Below are 8,285 nucleotides of genomic sequence, written 5' to 3' on the forward strand. Positions count from 1 at the left end.
TAATTATATAATTATTATTATTTACATAGATACTACAGGAAAAAAAACATATATAAAACTTTTCTCGAAGTTAAAGTTTGTACTACGAAGTTCAGAGATTTGTAAAACGAACTCAAAACTTTCTGTATTTGATTAAAAGGAAAATTTGAATAAAAGCTGCATTTTCGAGAAAAGGAAAAAACAATATACAATGATCTTTCAATTAAGCTTTCTGCAGCGGGATTCTGATAATCGCTAAACTCGTTTCTCGTAGCATAAATTCTCTAAGCAGTGTGACCAAAAAGTATACAACATAAAAACCTAACAGTACAATGCGTAATCAGCCAAATCTGACAGTATGAGCAGCGCGGGATAAAGGGCATCGGCCGACGGGGCATCGGCCCAGCGCCTTCAAAAGATTTGCCCAAAAATTTCACAGTTTACGTTGAGCGAAATAATTTAGAACGGTCGATTAGAAAAATATATTGACTTTTGCGTTACCGAGCGGACTAATTTATCCTTCATATTGCATTGTCATCAGATTCTGAGCTAGGTTTGAAGTTTATAGTCTCTAGCTCATCGGGAAGTTGGTTAAAAATTTAGTGCAAGTGTCTGTGATTCTCCACCAGGAATTGCTTACAGCAGTTTATCGAAGGTAACTCCGAGAATTTTTGGCTTATTCACAATCGGAGTTGGTTCACCATCAACGTGAATTCCCAGCTGTAGTCCGACCCCCTTCGTCCAGGTGGTAAAAATGAGAGGGGTTAGGCTCCTTGCAGAGTAGAAGTGAGAAAGTTCGGAGAGGTAACCGTTTATTTTCGAGCAGTCGTCAGCATAAGAGACAGTCGAGACACCCTCTGGTGGTTGAGGGTTCTTAGAAATATATTGTTGAACAGTAGCGGAGAAAGGGCATCACCCTGTGGAACCCCCTGTTTAATTTTCTTTGGTTTGCTGGTTTTGTCTCTGAATTGCTGACGAATATCGACCACTGAGATAATTTGCTGACCACCGTTTGCGTCCCTGTGTGAGAGAGGTAGCATCAATGTGAAATACCTTCGACAGATCCCATGCTACGAATAATGTTCTCTCACAGGGTCGGTTTCGGTTCAGGCCACGAGTTATCTGAGTATTTACGGCGATAAGTGCTGTTGTTGTGCTGTGCACTTATCGGAATCCAGGCTGATGCCTCGCTGGGGTCAGGTAGTTCACATAGTGCGGGAGTAGCAAGACCTGAAATGTCTTCGCTACTGGGGAAAGGAGTGTTATCGAACGAAAAGGCTATAGTTTGTTAGGCGGATTCCCTGGTTTAAGCAATGGGACTACTCCCTCCATTTCCAGATAGCCATAATTATGATAGTAGCCATGGAGTTTGAGGACCTTGGTGAGGTAGTCTAATCCCGTAGGACCCAATTTTTTCAGCATCAGCATGCATATTTCGTCAGGTCCTATGGCTTTGAACCTCACCAATGGTGAAAGCAAAAAGCGTGCTGGGTGTTGGCGGATTGTGCAGCCTTCTGGTCACTCGACGTTTGGCTTTGTCCGGAGGATGCAGTGTGAGCTGTCGGCTAAAATAACTGACGAATTGCTCCGGATCCGACGAAGCGCGTTCGCCGAAAGAGATTTCCACTCTGTCGTCGCGCCTCGTCGGGTTAAATAGTGACCTCACGGCTGACCAAAGCCTACGTACACCATAGGTGAAGTTGCAAGTCTTCAGATGCCCCTCCTACTTCTTCCGCTTATGTACGTTAAAAGTTGCCAAATCTTCGTGTTGAGAACCCTAATACGGGGCTTTCTGGAATCGTCCGGACGAAGATTGCCGCGCTCATCGGCTTGGACCACCGCTTCCGCTGAGAATATCGAACAGGGGTCTGAAAGGCATCCAGCGGGAATGAAGCGAGCTGTAGCAGAAGTGACAACTCAGCAGAATAAACGCTCTCCTGCGTGAACATCTTGTGGGAAGGGCAGAAAAGGAGATTTTAGTAACTTCCCCCAAAGCCTTTTCTATCAGCTTTGGTAAAGTTGGCGTAGGTTCGGTATTCTGCGGTAACAAAGTCAGCAGGTTTATCGGTCGAGATAACTATGGCAGATGGTTTATCAGACCAGCGCTTACAATTGTTATGTCCGGCTATCTGCTAGAGCTGCCCAGCTCAACCAAGTGTCGATCATTCGACGGGTTTCAATGCCAAAGATCGTCGTGCGTTGAAGTCACCAACTACCATACGATTTAGAGCTGTGAGGAGCGCACCTATTTCAGGGTGATGTCCTGCCGGCAAGCTGGTGACAGAGGGTATATAAACGTTAAATATTTCGAGCTTGCCAGACCGGATAGCAACACCCTGACTTTCTAGGATAGTATCCCTGCGATCGATGTCTGCTTCTATAAGACAATACTGCACGGTGTGGTGCGTGATGAACCATAAGCCATCACCATTATCACGCTCGCAATATCGACGGTGAAGAACGGTATTCAAAAATAGTGCCGAAAAGAAGATGAAACTGCCACAAAATTTAAATTGCTTTATATATATATGTATATATGAAAATCTCGTGTCACGGTTTTTGTGGTCGAACTCCTCCTAAACGGCTGGACCGATCTTTATGAAAGTTATTTGTGCATATATGGTATGTATGAGATTCGGATGTTAAGTATATTTCATATTCATGGAAAAAAAATTGCAGTTTTTGGAAAAGGGGGCGTTGCACCTCCCATACAAACCGAATTTTTCACACTGCATATTTCTGCAAGTGTTCATGGTAGAGTACTCGAACATGGTATGGAGATATATGAAATCAATCCCATACATAAATTGGGGCTATTTGAAAAGGGGCGTGGCGCCTTTCAAGCGCACTGAAGCTATTACGTATCTTTGTATGCGTATACACTTTTTCCCGAAATATGCCTTCTGACAACTACCAAACCGTAATATTAGAAGATAAATAGTTTAGAGGTTCATTAAAGAACCTTTGGGCCTTGGTGTTGGTTGATTTTTCCGACAGGGTGGTAAGATGATTTATTTTGGAACGAATTTCCGTCATCCCTTGTCAAGTTTGGTTTGCAGACAAACCGGTTTCGGCGTTGTGCCATCTTCAGTGTCATTTTTCGTTCTGTCTGGTCCGAGATTTGTCCCTAATTTATGTTCATTTATCTTAGGTAATGTGATTTTCGTCGATGATTAATTACTAGATATGCCATGGTGCCCATTTTTTTGAAGCAGGTAATAGGTTCATCTTCGCTGTTTCGATATTAACATCCATTATGTTGTCGCTGTATGGTTTTTGCCTGCAGGTAGGTAAAAGTCAGTGATTTTTGCCCTGGTGGTGCTTTTTGGTGTGTTCGGAGTGTCCATGCCTGTTGTTTTGTTGTCATTTTTCTTTTTTTTCGTAAATCAATTTTAAGGGTTCGAATATAACATCCGATGCGGTATTTGTTTGTTCGTTTATTATTTTGCCGTCGAAGGTTTTTAGTTTGTATATTTCCGTCAGCTTATCGACAGGCCCAGAACGGCATTCACAGGGAGTCAGTCTCGAGTTATGAAGACTCCAGAGCCGTGAATGCCGTTCTAGACACACAGCCGAAGACATTGACGAGACGGAACTTCTCGTGCCACAATAGCCCAACTTCACTCTGGCTACTGCAGCAGGTTAAACTCATACCTGAGCAGACTAAACGCAGATGTACGAAATGAGTGTCCGGCATGCGGAAAGACACCTCATGACTGGAAACATCTCTTCGTATGCCCGGAAAACCCGACAACCCTAACGCCTTTGTCTCTGTGGACCGACCCTATTGAGGCTGCACGCTTCTTAGGGCTGCCGTTAGTGGAACTTGACGACAACGACTGAGATATTAACCGATCTGGGCGGGGTTGTTGTAGCCCATACAACAACAACAACATTAGAAGATAAATACGTCACTGAAAATCATGAACGTGAACTGTTAGTGAAAATGTTGGACGAAAATGTTTCAATACAAAAAAATGTTGGGCGGGATGAAGTTCGCCGGGTCTGCTAGTAGTTACATAAATTCATAGTAAAATATCACAGTACCCACCATGCAAAACATGAGAAATAGGCAACAATCGGCAATGGCAACCAATCAGCGCCTAACCGATTTATTGCCGTGGTGACAAATCGGCAACATCATTTCTTTTATGTCAATTTCGGATTAATAAGTTATCAAAAATTCCCAAACTTATAATCTTCGCGTCAACAGTATTATCCAAAAGCGTTTAGCGAAAGGAAGAAATAATTCCGTTTCTAAATTCCAATTTTGTATACAAAAAATAAATGAAGTATTAAAAATTATTCCAAATATCTCCTGAAGCGATAAGAAAACGACTTATTCAGGTAATAAGAAAACGACTCGCCCAGGCGAATTGCCTTCGGCGGACGTTTTGGAACGACTGGTAATAGGAAATCGATACGATGGCGATATTACCGGCAATAAATTTGTTTCCGAGCGCGACACGTTTTCTTATTGCCCCGACAACAAAAATTGTTTGGTGGGTATATGTGAAACAATGGCAGTGAGACATTTTGGCCAGTTTCCCTATTCTTTTCATTGGTTAATTTTTTATTGATTTTATATAAAACTCTAACCCCCCCCCCCCCCCAATTCTGTGCACTTGACCAATTGTCAAGCTTGACTATTTGTCAATAAATTTGTTCCTAAATTATGCTGCAAAAATTTAGTTCTAGGCGCTTATAAAATGCAAAACAAATTTAGCAAATACAGACAAATCTTATCGGCGTAGTTTTAGGCGCAAATTTATTGACAAATGGTCAAGGTTTATTATTTGTCAGGTGCACAGAATTGGGGGATAACATTCCTCTGCAGACGAATCGTTCGTGATACAGAATAAGGCTATAAAACTTTCCCCATGAAATCAACAACCGTTTCTACAAACTGAGGGTATGAGGTAAAGTTAAATGTAAGCTGTCCGTATGCTACAACTATTCCAAGAATATGAGCTACCTTTAGGCGACATCACTGTTGAAAACATAACTACAAGGCGAGCGGGCGGCCGGTTATGAAGTATGTTGCGCCTGTGTGGTCGCCGTAGGTAAGAAGGACGCATAGGCGTTTTGGTACATACAATGTACATACATATTATTAGTAGAGGCAATACAACAGTTTTAGCAAAAATTTACGTCTCGTCTTCAGTGTTGCCAGAACTTTTTGGGCCGGCCGGCTAGATTGGCAAAAAAAAGCGGCTAAAATGTTTTAGTGAAATTTCACATAGACTCTGGCAAAAAACGGCTAAAATATTTTAGTGAAAATTCACATGTTTTATTTAAATAAATCGCAAGAAACGATTATTATTAATTTATATCGAGTGTATATTCCTCATCATCAAATGAATCACTATTGTATATATCACCTGAATTCATTAATTTTAAGAGATCGTCATCTACAGTAAAATTATGGCAGCATTTTTCTTCACGTTTTAAACCGTATCTTATATATAAAATAGCGTTTAACGTTTTAACGCACATTGGATTTCTTTGCTTAGTTTTTATTATATTCATTGAACTAAATATTCGCTCTACTTCTGCATTACTTATAGGCAAAACAAGAAAACTAAAAACTAGGTTGCAAAGGTCAGCGAAAGGGTTTTCTCCTAGGGCATTTCGAAATTGATAAACTTCGGCCCAAAATTTTACAGTTGAGTCTAAATTACTCCAGGTATGTAACGTTAACCGTTGCCATTGCATCTCTATGGATGTTATTTCGTCGGTATTATATTTGTGTTTTTGTTGCTGTAGTTGAACAAATACTTTTGGTTTAATTACTCTTAATGCATTTCCAACCGAAAAAAGTCAATTTTTTTTAGTGTGGCAATATTTGTAGGGAGGCGTTGGCGTAATTCCTTTATTAAAGTGATAATAAAATAGCGACCATTTTCTCGAATTATTTTCTCGGCTTCGTGGTCAAAAGCGTTTGTGCTTACTTTTGTTTTTAAATACTCTTCAAAACTGTGATAAAACTGAGGAAATGGAGCAAGGTATGGTTCCAACGAGGAGCATATAGGATCAAATGTGTCCGCGCTAATAACCACTAGGGAGAATAGATGCGAAAGTAAAACATTGAGTTCATTAAAAATCTTCATTGGGTCTGCATTATTGCTTTCGTACAACTTGTTTACGTTTTGCACCTGAAAATTAGGCAAATAGTAAAATCGGCTAACTTTTTTTTACAAACCGGCTAACAAATCGGCTGCCGGCTAGATCGAATTTTCTCCGGCTAGTTGCTACCAAAACCGGCTAAATCTAGCCGGAAAACGGCTAAAATGGCAACGCTGCTCGTCTTTAAGGGCAGTTTTCTTAAGTAGGTTTTAAAATTTATCTGCCTTTGAAAAACAAATTTTTGTGCCGCAAAAAAATACTTGAAGGGCGGATAGATGTTAAAATGCTCTTGATGTTAAGAAGATAATTATAAACTAATCAGAAGCAATATTTTGCAACCAGATCGAACCGGGAAAGTCTGGTCGGGAATCATGAGAACAGTGCATCCCTGAGAACATGCTGCTACAATAATAACAAGTACAACAACGTGGCAAGTCACTTGCAGTAAAAAACGACAATATCTTGGTAAATTGCGATTCTCGTTGTCATTATAGAATATATTACGCTTTTTGGGTAACTAACAGAAGCATGTGGCAGAAAAAATTAGTGTTTTTTAAACAAAAAAGTTATAGAGAAAATTTAATGTTTTTAAAAGTGAAAAATTGGAAAAAGGCAAAAGGAAAGGGCAAACCAAAGGAAATATGGCTTTGAAATAGTGAATAGTTTTATTGTTTGAAAATAGTGTGAAATATTTATTTAAAACGAACCTTACATACAAAGAATCTAAATGGGATAACCAAAGTTATATACTTTTGATATACTAAAAAGTACAGGTTCTCCCCCTTTAACTATAAATATATCGAATGATTTAAAAATAGTTAACAATTTGATGTACAAAATATGTGTGATGTAAAGACATTGTCTCAAGTATATACAATATAAAAGGGACTGACCTTACAAAAGTCAAATATACATACATGTACTAAAAGTATACTACATACAACTGTTTAAATTTAAAAAGTGTTGGAGAACTATATTGTCTAATGATCGCACTGACAAATAAAATTTATGATAAATGTGTATTAACATTTTTAAAAACTATTTAAGTATGTATATTAAGCGAAAGACTCATTTCTGAGTTGAGAGTTTAATATATCGCATGTTTGCTTATATGTAGTTTTTATAACGAAAGTATAAAATCTTAATAAATATGACAATAACTAACAAAAATTAATTTAAAAAAAAAATAAAATATTATATAATTAATAATAACAATCCGACCATATTTTTTTAAGATCTTAATATGACACATTTAATAATTTATACATAAATTAATAAACGAAAAGTAAATTAATAAATAAAAAATTAGTATTTATCATCGGTTTTTGTCGTGTATACAAAAGTTTTAAATAAATATATGTAATGGTTTTGCTGCAAATAGCTAATTTGTACAGATGATCATACATCACATTTCAACGGACAACGGCAGATTTTTAAAATACATAACATAAAATTATGATTACCAATCGACGCATGAAAGTTAATGGCCTTATTCATACAAAATAAAGCAGCTTTAAAAAAGGTTTATAAACTGAAAAATTTATAAAAACGTCATTTTATAAAGCTCTTTCAATATACCCCAAGGCCATAAGGTTTTAAATCAACTTTAGGTCAATGCTACAAATAATTTTGAAATGTATAAACGAAAGCATCCTCTAAAATATAAAAAAAAATATGCGTGATATATCATATACCATAAATTAATAAAATAAAAATGTACCTTGCCGGCGTTGATCAATCATTCGTTATATGTGTCTGAGATTCTCAGTTGCTTGAGAAATCTTTGCTGCAAGTCCATTTCTTCCTCACGTTGCTGAGCTTCTGCACCGTATTCATCCCATAAACTTTCAAAATCATAGGTATCGCCAGCGAAATCATGCTCAAAATTGGCCTCATCAAACATAAAAGAGAGTTCTAAGTTCTCCATTCTGCTAAAAAGCTGCAAATGTAAATAAAAACCAAAAAACGACTATCAGAGAGAAATTTTGGGCTTAAATAGATCAAAAAATTTAAAATGTAAACACTACTCGCCGCGAGCTCACTAAGAGAGCACCTTTTGCATATAAGCATACAGTACTACAAGTTTTCGCTTAGTTGATCGATTATTGCGTTTGTTAAAAGAACCACAGCTCCTCGATAACAAAGCCGATTGAGCATCTTATCAGTGCAAGCAGCTGATC

General features: G+C 38.1%; 2 protein-coding genes across 9 annotated transcripts in view; one reads left to right on the forward strand and one right to left on the reverse strand.

Annotated features, from left to right (window-relative positions):
- LOC118743066 overlaps positions 1 to 186 on the forward strand; it is a gene marked incomplete in the record, with an annotated part of 55,285 nt that extends 55,099 nt beyond the window's left edge. Inside the window, 1 exon segment of the mRNA XM_036475555.1 lies at positions 1 to 186.
- Positions 1 to 8,285, reverse strand: part of LOC118743065 (kazrin) — a 152,892-nt gene that overhangs the window by 22,284 nt on the left and 122,323 nt on the right. The gene's annotated exons all lie outside the window — the stretch shown is intronic.

The sequence above is a fragment of the Rhagoletis pomonella genome, unplaced genomic scaffold (genome assembly GCF_013731165.1).
Source record: "Rhagoletis pomonella isolate Grant_MI unplaced genomic scaffold, Rhpom_1.0 Rhpom_scaffold_00007, whole genome shotgun sequence".
Taxonomy (NCBI): domain Eukaryota; kingdom Metazoa; phylum Arthropoda; class Insecta; order Diptera; family Tephritidae; genus Rhagoletis; species Rhagoletis pomonella.